The following is a 14,698-nucleotide window of genomic DNA, read 5'->3' on the forward strand; positions in this document are numbered from 1 at the left end:
ATCTTCTCAATCCTCCTGTTTTAAAGCCGCCAGAATTGGGGAAGCCCCTATTGCTATATATTTCAGTTAATCAAGTTGCTTGCGGCGGATTCTTGGCGCAATACGAAAAAGGCAGTTTGATAGATCATGCCATTTATTATGTGAGCAAGACCTTTATTGATTATGAGAAGAAATACTCTCAGATAGAGAAGACATGTCTAGCTCTGGTTTGGATGTGTCAGAAGTTGAGGCATTATCTACTGGCATCTGAAGTCAAGATTCTATCCAAATTAAATCCTCTCAAGTATATTCTCGAGCAGCCATTTCTCAGCAGACGAATTGCCAAATGGCAAGTCCTATTGATGCAATATGATCTGGAGTATGTCTCTCAGCAATCTATCAAAGGCCAAGCAATTGTAGATCAATTGGCAGATTTTCCTCTGGCAGAGGATGTTAAAGCCGAGGATGATCTCTTCGATGAGAGGATCTGCAATATTCAACAATCCTCAGTTTGGAATTTATTCTTCGACGGTTCCAAGAATATGGCAGGCATAGGAATCAGAATTCTGCTAATTACACCAGAGAAGGAGATGATCCCCTTTTCTCTCAAACTGGATTTTCAGTGCACTCACAATATGGCCGAGTATGAAGCTTTGATACAAGGTCTGAAAATTCTACAGGACTTCAATGTCAAAAGAGTGCATGCTTATGGCGATTCTTTGCAAGTCGTCAATCAAGTTCTAGCCGAATGGCAAGTGAAGGATCAGAAATTACTTCCTTACCAAAAGATTGTCTCAGCTCTCGCCAATAAATTCGAAGAATTCCAACTTTTTCATATCAAGAGAGACTTCAATCAAGTTGCAGACAGTTTAGCCAATTTGGGATCAATCATGTCTTTCAAGAGTGGAGAATCTTGTCGCTCATTTGAAATTGGCCGACTTGATCAACCTGCTTTCGTTCCAGTAGAGCAGATAAACCAGACTGAGCAGAAGAAGAAGCCTTGGTATCATGACATCAAAAACTTCATTACAACTGGCGAACTTCCTCCAGAATTACCAAAGAAAGAGCAGCGAGCAATTCAGCACATGTCTGTTCGATATTTTATTCTTGCTGACGTCCTTTATCATCGTGGATTCAGTTCTGAATATTCCAGATGTTTGGACGAAGACGAAGCCAAAGAAGTTGTGCAAGAAGCGCACGAAGGCATTTGCGGTAGTCATGTTGGCTATCAGACTCTCGTCAAACAAATCATCCGAGCAGGATACTACTGGAGAACTATGCAGCAAGATTGCTATCATTTTGTGAAGAAGTGCGTTCAATGTCAGATGCATGCGCCTTCCATTCATGCGCCAGCGACATACTTGCAATTTGTCGTCTCGCCATGGCCATTTTCCATGTAGGCTTTCGATGTTGTAGGCCCCATCACTCCTTCAGCTTCCAATGGTCACAAGTATTTTCTTGCCGCAACAGAATATTTTACTAAATGGGTAGAAGCAGTCACTCTACGCATAGTAGAAGGTCGACATGTGGTTTCATTCATCCACAAGAATATCTTATGTCATTTTGGCATACCACATGATATTGTGTCAGATAATGGCAGTCATTTCAAGAATGAGAGAATGAGAACATTCTGCTCAAAGTTCAGAATTCATCATCATTTTTCCGCTCCTTATTACCCTCAAGGGAATGGTCAGGCAGAGGCCACCAACAAAATTTTAATTCGAATCCTGGAGCGAACTTTGGAAACAGGCCGTGACTGGCATGAAAAGATTCATGACGCACTATGGGCATACAGAACCACCATTCGAACTCCAACTAATGCTACTTCGTCAGAACTTGTCTACGGAACCGAAGTAGTATTGCCTCTACATGTTCAGAAACCTGCTTTGAAATTTGCATCACTTCTAGAATTACCTTTTGATCAGTATCAGCAACAGCGACTAGTACAACTCGATTTGCTCGATGAAAAAAGGCTCAGAGCAGCAGAGCATGCTCAATCCTATCGCCAGAGGATAGCCAGACAATATGCAAAATCCGTCATTGAAAGAAAATTTTGAGTCAATGATCTAGTACTCAGATCAACAACATATCTCAGGCACCGCCCGGGTGGCAAGTGGTCGCCAAATTGGTTGGGTCCTTATGTTGTCAAAGAAGCACTACCTCGCAATTCATATCGGCTCATCAATGCCGACAGAATAGAATTGTCAGATCCCATCAATGCTCGACATTTGAAAAAATTCTATACTTGAATCCTTTCCTATTCTTTGTAATTTTTCCAAATTTCTTTTAATAATAATCAAGTTTTCTTTCCCAGCTATATTGGGGCATTTTTAAAATTTTGTTTTTATCTACAAATACTTTGTATGCAGGCAGGATCAAACAAATCTCTCATTTTGCAAACATGTGCACCCATTTACATTCATTTGCATTTGCATGCATTCATTTGCATTCATCTGCATCGATTTGCATTTGCATCAAATTCCCCATTCAGGATAAGGGATAAATCCTGAGACCTTGACAAGGCGTTCAAGTCATCGTCAGTTGGTAACCATCCAAAATCCAGCGCTCGTACTGGTAATCTTTCAAAACCCAGTGCTCGTACTGGTAACCATTTAAAACCCAATGCTCGTACTGGTAATCTTTCAAAACCCATTGCTCGTGTTGTTAATCTTTCAACATCTAGTGCTCGTACTGGTAATCTTTGAAAATCCAGTGCTCGTACTGGTAATCTTTCAAAACCCAGTGCTCGTACTGGTAACCATTTAAAACCCAGTGCTCGTACTGGTAATCTTTCAAAACCCAGTGCTTGTGCTAGTAATCTTTCAACATCCAGTGCTCGTATTGGTAATCTTTGAAAATCCAGTGCTCGTACTGGTAATCTTTCAAAACCCAGTGCTCGTGCTGGTAATCTTTCAACATCCAGTGCTTGTACTGGTAATCTTTGAAAATCTAGTGCTCGTACTAGTAACCTTCCAAAATCCAGCGCTCGTACTGGTAATCTCCCAAAACCCGGTATTCGTACTGGTAATTTTTCAAAACATAATGCTTGTATTGGCACATTTTCAAAATCCGGTGTTTACACTGGTACACTTTAAAATTCGGTGTCCACTGATTTAGTTCTCCTTCGAAATTCGAGTTCCGACTCGAATTTCTTTTCCTTCTAACCGGTTTAGTTTTCCTTTGGGATTCGAGTTCCGAATCGAATTTCCTTTCCTTCTAATTAACCTAGTTCTCCTTCAGAATTCGAGTTCCGACTCGAATTTCTTTTCCTTCCAACCGGTCTAGTTTTCCTTCAGGATTTGAGTTCCGACTCGAATCTTCTTTCCTTCTGGTTAATCTAGTTTCCTTCGGGATTCGGGTTCCGACTCGAATTTCTTCTCCTTCCAAATTGATCTACCTTTCCTTCAAGATCCGAGTTCCGACTCGGATTTCTTTTTCTTCCATAATGGACCTGGTTTTCCTTCGAAGATTTGGGTTCCGACTCGAGTTTTCTTTTCCTTCAGAGTTTGTCTAGAAAATCCAAGTTCCGACTTGAATTTTCTTTCAAATCCAATTCGCTTAGCTTTCCTTTACAAGTTTGAACTTCTACTCAAACTACCCTGCAAGTTGGTCTAGAAGATCCGAGTTCCGACCCGAATTTTCTTTCAAAATACAATTCATCTAGTTTTCCTTGAAGAGTTGAATTCTGATTCGAATCTTCCCTCAAAAACCCAGTTTAGCACCTGGTCCATTCAAAGCTCACAAGTTGGAATCATTCCTTCTTAAGCTATGATCCTTAGGTTGAATTCATATGGAATTGATAGTTCGTAGGTCGAACCCCTGCGGAACCAATGCCATTCTCAATAGAACCAATGTCGTTCTTAGGCTGAATCCCTATAAAACCCATGTCATTCTCAGTAAACCATTTCACAATTTTGACCTTTTTAGCCAATCAATTTCCAATTTCCAATTTTTAAATTCCCAATTTTCAGATTTCCAACTTCCAATTTCAAATACCAAATTTCAGAACCCAAATTTCAAAATTCTAATTTTCAAAATTCGACCCTTTTGAGTCACCCAATACCCAATTTCAATCATTTTCTCTTGCGAGAGACCCTCCTTATAGGGAGAGTTCGAGGGAGCTCATTCTTTTCGCATGCTATCCAATTCGTTCACTTAGCCCCTTTTCAGGGAGAGTTTGAAGGGTCTCGTGTCTTTGTGAACCGTTTGCAAAACAAAATTCCAAATTTCACACAAGGAACCCTTTTTATAGGGAGAGACTCGACGGAGACTTGCTTTCCTTGTGGCCCCATAATTTCAAACTAGGTCATTTCATCATGAAGGACCCTCTTTTCAGGGAGAGTATGATGAACTCGTTCCTTCATGACCAATTTACCAACCTCACCGATTCCGGCCCCCTTTCCATAAGAGAAGCCTAATGTTAGGAAGTTTTGACGAAAGCTTAATTTCTCTTCGAAAGTTCGTTTTGTAAACACCTCCTCTTCAGGGAAGAGAGGAGTAATTTCTAATTCCAATTTCTGAATCTTCTCTTTTGGGGAAAGGAGGAGAATTTCTGTCACAGATGTGTTGCGTTGTGCTTCGAATGCTCGCTTTCACAAAGGATTTCAAGAAAATTTTGCCAATTTGTCATTAAATATTTGTTGATTTCAAAAATCTTTATTGCACAAAATTATTACCTCAGAATACCCTCAGTATTACTTTCGAAAAGACAAAGCTTTCGCGAAAAAAGATTCAAAGTTCAAAATCTTTCTATTGGCCAACCAAAAGGATGCAGAATAAATCCTCGATATGGCCAGCAAAAGAAATTCAATGTTGTTGCAAAGCCATGAGTGATTGATATTGATCGCGGTCAATGGCACATTTTTAAAGATCATTTTTGAAAAATAAAGCAGTCGAAATATCCTGGTCAATACAGAAAAACCCACTCAATCTCCATATCTCCTCAATCACCTAAGCTACAATTAAATATCTGCAAAAGGGATCTCTCAACTGTCGTCAAGATGAAGGCGAATTAGGCGAGTAGACCCCCGGGGCCAAAGAAGATTTGGATCATCTCCAAGATGCTGGAGTTTGTGACGGATCCTTCCAAGGAAAGTTCAGATCACCGTCGAGATGAAGGCGAGTGTGATGAGCCTACCGACAAACCCTAAAGGATATTTAATTCCCGCTATCATCAAGAGATTCCCAACCAAAGAGTCAATAATCGTCAATATAATCCCTGAGAGAAAAGAAGGACCGAAACATCTCTGAGATGAAGGAGTTTGTGACGTACCCTTCCCAAAAAAGAAAAGAGAGAGAAAAGTCAGGACATCTCCAAAATGAAGGATGATGTAATTCCCGAAAAATCCAAGAGAGCTCCAATTCTGTTGAAAAGAGAGTTCAGAAAGATCATCATGAGAAAAAAATCCCAGGATATAAGACTGCTGAATCCATCAAGAATCTTTTTTAATTTTGTGAAATTCTATTATCAATATTCTTTCACCAATAGCTCTCGCAATATCAAGAATACTTTCTTTTTTGTTCATATCAAGGAAATTGATAGCTTCCTTGAAAGAAAGCCAATCGCAAGCAATTTGAATTTGAATCTTGATTCTACGGAGTTAAGCCTAGTCAGAGGTAATACTTCAGGGAGAAAAGAGGGAATATTTTCAAAACAATATGCATCATTTTCAATTATTTTGAATCAACAATAATTTTCAACACTTTGAAAATATTTTGTAGCTATCCTGACATGAGGCGAGAGCTTGAGGTTCATCTTTGGCGCATCCTGACACCATCCCTTTTAGGACTTGATTATGGGAGTTTTCAAGATTCATTCTTTTCTTTGGTATAATCTGAGCGCACGGGCTCTCAGATTCGCACACTTCCCTGTGTCCCCATTGTCCCACCATAGACAGTTCAATTTTGGCTTGAGGTTAAGCCACCAATTTCAGCAAAAGGCAATTTCAAAAGCTATTCAGTCTCAGCAATGAGACGCCCAAAATCAAACCCTTTTCAAGCTTTAGGGACCCCAATTTACTTCCTTTTGCAAAACCCCTATCAGATTCATTGTGCGGAAATCCGAAGGTTCCATCACGATCTCTTCTTTCGAGGATTCCGTTCATTTTCTGCCCAATCAGGTTAAGGGTATAAACCTGGGCCTCCTTTGATGAGGTATTCCATTTTCCACCCAATCAGGTCAAGGGTACAAACCTGAGCCTTCTTTGATGAGGTATTCCATTTTCAACCCGGTCAGATTAAGGGTTAAGCCTGAGCTTCATTCCATACGAGGTATTTCTCGTCCCATCCAGGTTAAGGGCAAAACCTGAATCTCATTTCTTTTTGAAGTAAAATTTTCTCCTTATTCTCCATTTCATATCTACCATCATCATTTGAATTAATTCTTTCATACCCAGTCAGATTTATCTAACTGGGGCATTTTTATAGTTTAAATTTGGTATGTTTTCTTTGCCACTAAGCTCGGCCCTATACCGGCTTAGTAGCAAAGAGGGGCATCTGTAAACACCCCAAATTTTCACCCTCATCTAGTGTTTGTCCATTTCATATGTAATTGCATATCACTGCATACATTTTGCATATCATTTCATCGCATTGCATAGCAGTGCATGTCATCCCATCTCATTTTCGAGATTCAGCACTCCTGTTTTCAAAACATTCAATCCAAATTTGAGTTTTAAAGCTTGCTTTCAAAATCAATTTCAAAACCTGGGTTTTAGTCAACATTCTATCATTTTCCAACCCCAGGACCTCATATTTCAAAATATTTTCTCAGAAAACAATCTGGATTCATTTTAACTTCAAATTTCAATCGATTTCAATTCACAGATGAAGCCCATTGAGGTGGTGTCGCTTCTGGATTCTCTTATTCATCAAATTTCTCAAATTTTTGAAAGTTTCAGTCAGATCAGGACTCTGTCTCAGAGTCCTAATCCAGTCAGAAGTCTGTTCAGGGGTCTGTGTTACTCCCATTGTCAGTCTTTTTCCATTGTTTTCAAAATTTAGGTCAATTTACAGAGTCCAGTTAATTCAGGACTCTATTTTAGAGGTCGGTCGAGTTAGGAGTCTGACCCTGACTGTGTGTTTTTGACTTCTTTCATCATTTTTTGATAAAATCTTTCAAAAATTCTTCCATTTGAATTCTAAAATCTAAAATCTCAGAATCCTAAGAGTTCAGGACTCTAACCCGGAGTTCCAGTTCGCTTGAGACCCTATTTTCAAAGATCTTGAATTTCAAATACTGATTTTAACCCCTTTTCAAAGCCATTTTTAGTGTTTATTTCAAAATTCTTCAAAACTCGATGTGGGCCCACTCAATTGGCACCATATCCAGAGGAGTTCTGACTCGGTTAGAACCCTATGCCATTTCAAAAATTCTAATTTTAAGATTGCTTTTGAAAATCCTTTTGAAAACTCCTTCAATTTCAAGTTTTAAAATCGCTTTTTGAAAAACTCAAGTAGGGCCGACTCGGGGTGGCGCCATATTCGAGTAAGTCAGGGCTAGACTAGGGTTAGTCAGTGTCTTGGTTAGTGTTAAGGGTTTAGAAGAGTTAAAATTTATTTTGAAAACTCATTTTGAAAGTTAGTTTTTAAAACTAGTGTTTTTAAAGGTTTTTAAAAGGTGTTTTAAAACTCAAATGTTAAAAATGCCAAGTGGCATTACATTTGGGGATTTTTTAGGAGAGTCTAGGGGTTAATTAGGTATTAAATAGGATAATCTAGGCTAGGGGTAGGATAGTCTTTTCATTCAAAAATTGCCCCCCCCCCCCTTTAGAGTCCACAATTTTCAAAATTTCCATTTTTTTAAAAAACCTAAAAATTTTCTATAAAAAGGGGCTATAGGGGGAATGATTTTTCCAGCCACCTCTTGAGAAAATCTTGGAGATTCTCTCTCCTCTCCAGCTTTCCTCCATTGCTGCAACTCCAAGGTAAATAATTTCTTCATTTTTTAATATTTTATTTAGTGTTTTTAATGATTTAAACCTAGATTTAGCCTTGGACACCCCTCCTTATGTGGATTCAATCAAGATTCAACCTCAAGAACCATCAAGAACGGTCCAAGAAGATGATCTAACTCTGTTTTTGTGTGTTTTTAGGGATTCTAATCCATTAGAATCGATTTTAGCTTTATCTTTTGCATTATTAACCAATAAAACATGTGATTTACCCTTTTAATGGGTTAAATCCATGTCTTTAAAGGTAAAAATCAAATTCCAGCCATTGATTCCCTGATTTTTATCTATTTAGTTATTTATTTATGCTTATTATATGTTTTACACCATAGAAATAATTTCTATTTACTGTTTTATGGTTTATTTTATTGATTTTCATTAGTTGATGCATGGTTTCTTAAGTTTCTTAGATTTCTGTGTGTTTTAGGTTTAGAACAGTAAAAATAATGTTATTTCGGATTGAAATACTTTCTGTTTAGTTCTGATTTTTTTATATGCGATACATGTATGTGTAAAGGAGTTACTGTAAAAGAATCCGAGATTTTGGACTTCGGGAACCCTGTCAGAAAAATCAGACATCAAATCGGGTTTTTAAAGCTTTAAAATCGTTGTTAAAATCAAGAAGATAACTTGCTGTGATGATATTTTCTTCATCCTATATCCGATTTTAGATCTGTAAAGTGCCATGGATTCACATTTATTAGATCTATCTACTGTGAAAGTTTGGGAATTTTTTTACTACTGTTTAGTATTTTTCCTTTGACAGAGAATCTGATTTTCAATTTAAAATTCGTTAGGGTTTACCAAAACCCTAATCAGACTTGTGCTATTCATAAATCAAAAAATACAGATCTGATTCATAATCTGTAAAAGGTGATTACTGTTATTTTTTTAATCAATGTTCACTGTTAAAATATTAGATATTTTGAATGAGTTCTGCTATTTATCCTGGAATTTTCAATTGAAAGTATCAGTTAGGACCAAAGTTAAAATCAATGTATTCAAGGCCGGATTGCCGGAAAGGGATCTCCCTGATCATAAGTGCTTTTTCAGATCTGTAAATAGAAAAAGTTCTGTTTTCCTATCTATTTGGTCTCTGTAAAAAATCAGAGATTTCCATGGAGGACTGACCCCTGGTTCGGCTCCTAAACTGAGACTGGTTGGTAAACTAGGTCAAAAATAGCATATTTTTAGGGTTTGATGCTATTTTCGAATTAAATTAATGCCAAAAAATTATTTTTATAATTCCAATCCGATATTAGGGTTATGATAAGTGCAGGTACTAAATTTGATGAATTTTGGAATCCGATTGATGGCTGAATTAAGCAAATTGCAAAACAGGGTACCCGAAGAATCCTGAAATATTGTCAAAATCACAGTTTTTGTGATATTCTTGGATTTTCGTGTATAAGGATGTATTTTTAGGGTTTAATCATGTTCATAATCATATTAGGATGCTTTAGGTTTTATTTGATGCTTATTTGACTTCATTTAGTGCCTAAAACCTAAGTTTTACCAAAATATTTTCTGAAAAACCCTGATTTCAAAGCCATAGTCTTGCTATCGGGGGCAATTTGGTCATTTGACCTCAATTTTGAAATCCCTAAACTTAATTTCCATATTTTTAATCATGTCACATCATATTTAGTTTGATTTATCTTCATCTGAATTTCAAAACTTGCATTTTACAAAATATCTTTCTGAAAGCCCTAATTTCAAGGCCATAGTCTTGTTATTAGGGGTATTTTGGTCATTTTGACCCCAATTTCGAAATTTCATATCTTCTCTTATTTATTCAATTTTATTTCATATCAATTTTGATTTAAGGGAATCATGGCAAAATGACTTATATCTAGCAAAATCCAATAATTTCTAGATATTACTAGATAAACCTAGAAAGCCAACATATATTCACTAACCAAGTTTTCAAGTTTTGCAGGTACATTGAAGACTTTAATTTATGTATTTTCAATTCAATAGTGATGTATATTAAATTAAATTTGGAATAAGAATTTAAATTTCAGCTTAGACTAGGATTGCATTGCATATAGTTTAATCCTGCAAATATTAAATGTCTGATGAATGTATCATTCATGCATATGTTCATAAATTCACTATGGTTTACACGAATGACACATGCACTAGCTCTTATGGAGTTGACAAACTTGGTGGAATTTGTATTTATGACCATAGTCAGAATACGAATGATACATAGATTTGTAATGTTCGTATTAGCCACATTTAGCCTACACTCTTAGGCTAACTTCAAAATGCACTGCATTTCTCAAAAAAATACAAAAAAGATTTTCTCAATTCCAAAAATCCATATTCATTCATTTCATGCATTTGCCAATTCCAATTCAAATTTCAATTCAAAGAAGTCCATTTTCTCAAATTTTCCTAAGTCTTATTCAAAAATTGATTTTCTCAAAATATGGATTTGCCAATGATATTTCAAGTATTTCCCAAGTTCCAAATTCGATTTTCTAAGTTATATTTTCAATTTCAAAGTTTGAATTCAAAGAAATCAAGTTTTCCAAAGTTATTTCACATTTCTCAAAATCGATTTTCACAAAACCTCTAGATTCTTCATAAATCAATTTTCACTTTCTCAGATACAATATCTCAACCATGATTCACGATTTTCCAAGTATTATATTTTCCAAGAATCTCCAAATATTTTCCAATCTTTGAAGCAAACATCATGTTTTCAAACATGCATTTTCAGAAATTCATAACACATGCCTGATTCTTTGTGCATTTAGGAAATAGAATATGATTTAGACAAGTTGAGCAAAGCTAAGCACACAATTGATCCTTGGTTCAATTACCCCTGGTAAAGGCGCCAGAAACGGTTGAACCTCGTACCGACAGGCGAGTCCCATTCCTCGGAATTATCCCGCATTTTAAAACGGAGGTGTGTTATTTTCAAAATCTTTTTCAAAGGTCAGTTTGACTCGCAAAAGTAAAAAAAAAATCAGATGAGAAAGAAAGGCTCGTCCATTTCCTCAAACAGCATCAAGAAGTCTTTGCTTGGACTTATGAGGATATGCCAGGCTTAGACCCCAAGTTAGTCAAGCATCGTCTCGTGCTGAAGCCAGATTGAAAGCCAATCAAGCAGAAACTCAGAAAGATGGATCCTCGAGTGGCACCACGAGTTAAAGAAGGACTTGAGGAGTTGTTAAAGGCATGGTTCATCAGGACTATTGACTATCCAGACCGGTTGGCGAATGTCGTAGCAGTTTCCAAAAAGAAAGGCAAAGTCCGAATATGTATCGATTTCAGGGATCTGAACAAGGCTACCCCAAAAGATGACTATCCACTTCCTAACATCGATCTTTTGATCGATAGCACGGCGAGCCACGCCATGTTTTCCTTTATGGATGGATACTCAGGCTACAATCAGATCAAACTGGTCACTCGTGACCAGTCCAAAACTTCTTTTACCACGCCTTGGGGCACATTTTGCTATACGGTCATGCCGTTTGGGCTCAAGAATGCTGAGGCAACCTATCAGAGAGCAATGTCAGTTATTTTCCATGACCAGATGCACAAGAACATGGATGCCTATGTGGATGACATCCTGGTCAAATCCAAAGAAGGAGATGATCATCTCGATGCTCTCGGTCAAGTCTTTGAAAGACTTATTCTGTACAAGTTGAGGCTCGATCCGCAAAAGTGTGTCTTCAGAGTAGAGTTGGGCAAACTGCTTGGCTATATGATCAGCAAGAAAGGCATAGAGCGGATCCTGCCAAGGTGAAAGCAATCATTGATATGTCGCCTCCCACCAATCTGAAAGAACTGCAAAGCCTTCAGGGACGCATTCAGTCTATTCGGCGCTTCATCTCGAATTTGACCATGAGATGCGATCCCTTCAATCACTTGCTAAGAAAAGAAGTTAAATTTGAGTGGAGACTAGAATATCAACTTTTATTTGCGCACATCAAGCAGTATCTTCTCAATCCACTAGTTCTGAAGCCTCCAGAACTAGGAAAGCCACTTCTCCTATATATTTTTGTCAATCAAAATGCTTGTGGCAGATTTCTTGTGCAGTACGAAGAAGGCAGCAGGATAGAGCACGCCATCTACTACATAAGCAAGACCTTCATCGATTATGAGAAGAGATACTCTCAGATGGAGAAGACATGCTTAGCCTTGGTATGGATGTGTCAGAAGCTGAGACATTATCTGATAGCCTCAGAAATCAAAATTTTGTCGAGACTCAATCCTCTCAAGTACATCCTTGAGCAGCCTTTCCTTACTGGACGAATTGCAAAATGACAAGTTCTTTTAATGCAGTATGACTTGGAATATGTTTCTCAGAAGTCAGTCAATGGCCAATCTATAGCAGACCAGTTGGCAGATTTCCCGTTGACAGAAGAGATCAAGGCAGAAGATGATTTTCCTGACGATCGCATCTGCAACGTTCAAGAATCCCCAGTTTGGACTCTATTCTTTGATGGGGCCAGGAATATGTCCGGCATTGGGATCAGAATCTTATTGATCACTCCCGAAAAGGGGATGATCCCTTATTCCCTCAAACTCAACTTTCAATGTACTCACAACATGGTCGAGTATGAAGCTCTAATACAAAGCCTCAAAATTTTGCAAGACTTCAATGTCAAGAGAGTACATGCCTTTTGTGATTCATTGCTGGTTGTGAGTCAAGTTAATGCTGAATGGCAAGTCAAGGATTCAAAGTTGATTCCCTATCAAAAGATTGCCTTAGCTCTCATAGGCAACTTTGAAGAATTTCAGCTCAGTCATGTCAAGAGGGAATACAATCACATAGCAGATGGCCTAGCGTGTCTGGGCTCTATTTTGTCGTTTAAAGACAGTGAGTTCTGTCGTTCCTTCGAAATCGGCAGACTTGATCAACCTGCCTACATTTCAGCTGAGCAAGTAAACCAAGCCACTCAGAAAGAGAAGCCTTGGTATCAAGACATCAAAAGCTTTATCGAAATCGGTGAATTTCCATCGGAAATGCCAAGAAAGGAGCAACGTGTGATTCAATGCATGTCAGCCCGTTATTTCATCCTTACCAATACTCTTTACCGTCATGGGTTCAGTTCTGAGTACGCTAGATGCTTAGATAAGGATGAATCCATGAAAGTTGTCCGAGAGGCACACGAGGGAATTTGTGGAGGCCACGTCGGCCACCAAACACTCATCAAGCAGATTATCCGAGCAGGGTATTATTGGAAAACCATACAGCATGATTGTCATTAATTTGTTTGGAAGTGCATCAAATGTCAAATACACGCACTTTTCATTCATGCGCCAGCCACATATTTGCAATCCGTGGTTTCCCCTTGGCCTTTTTCGATGTGGGCCTTCAACGTGTTAGGCCCTATCACTCCTTCAGCTTCTAATGGCCACCGATATTTCCTCGCAGCTACAGAGTACTTCACCAAATGGGTCGAGGTCGTGACTCTGCGAACAGTGGAAGGCCGACACGTGGTTTCCTTCTTTTATAAGAACCTTCTTTGCCGCTTTGGCATCCTATATGATATTGTGTCAGACAATGGCAGTCACTTCAAGAATGAGAGGATGAAAACTTTTCGTTCTAAGTTCAGAATTCATCATCACTTCTCAGCTCCTTATTATTCTCAAGGGAATGACCAAGCAGAGGCCACCAACAAGATTTTGATCAGCAATCTGGAAAGAACTGTGGAGACCGGCCATGATTGGCACAAGAAGATGCACGATGCACTTTGGGCATACCGAACCACCATTCGGACCCCAACCCATGCTATTCTTTAGGAGCTTGTTTATGGGACCGAGGTGGTATTGCCTCTCCACGTTCAAAAGCCCGCACTCAAGTTCGCGTCGCTCATTGAACTTCCACTTAATCAGTATCAGCAGCAGAGGTTGGTACAACTTGATCTGTTGGACGAAAAAAGACTCAATGCGGCAGAACATACTCAAGCTTATCGGCAAAGAATAGCTAGGCACTACGCCAAGTCAGTTATTCAGAGAAGATTTTGATTTAATGATCTAGTGCTCAGATCGACATCTCATCTCAAGCATCAGTCGAAGGGCAAGTGGTCACCCAATTGGGAAGGCCCTTATGTGGTTAAGGAAGCGCTGCCCCGCAATTCCTATCGTCTGATCAACGCAGATGGGGTGGAACTGCCAGATCATATCAATGCTCTACATTTAAAGAGATTTTACACTTGAATTTTTCATCCTAGCCTTTTGTACTCCTCAAAAGTCTTTTGCAATAAAGCAATAATCTTTTATCAAATTCTCATATTCTTCTCCATGATACTGGGGCATTCTTATCTATACTTGTCTTCCTTCATCATATGCAGGTAGGATCAGACAAATCTTTTTCTAAAAATCTTATCAACTTTTCGGTTAATCTTGTTATCTTTATTGCATTCATTTCATTTTCCAATTTAATCAAGTTTTCATCAATTTATTGTCAATTTATTGTCAATTTTTATCAATTTTTGTCAAGTTTTATCAAGAATTATTGATTTTACTAAATTTTATCAATCTTTATAAACCCTTTCAGGTTAAGGGATAAACCTGAGTCTTGTTCCGCGAGATCCCTATCTTTCAAGACAAGGGATGATCCTAAATTCTTTTATCATCAATTTTCCCTCAAATTTCTATTAATCCTTTTATTGTTAATTTCACTAACTTTATTGATTATTCTCTCTCATCGATTCTTTATCCTTTATCAATCTCTATCAATCTTCGTCGATTTTGTCAAATTCTCTTCAGGATAAGGGATAATCCTGAAAACCATCATAAATAAAATT

The sequence above is a fragment of the Nuphar pumila genome, chromosome 1 (genome assembly GCF_984573655.1).
Source record: "Nuphar pumila chromosome 1, dmNupPumi1.hap1.1, whole genome shotgun sequence".
Classification (NCBI taxonomy): Eukaryota; Viridiplantae; Streptophyta; class Magnoliopsida; order Nymphaeales; family Nymphaeaceae; genus Nuphar; species Nuphar pumila.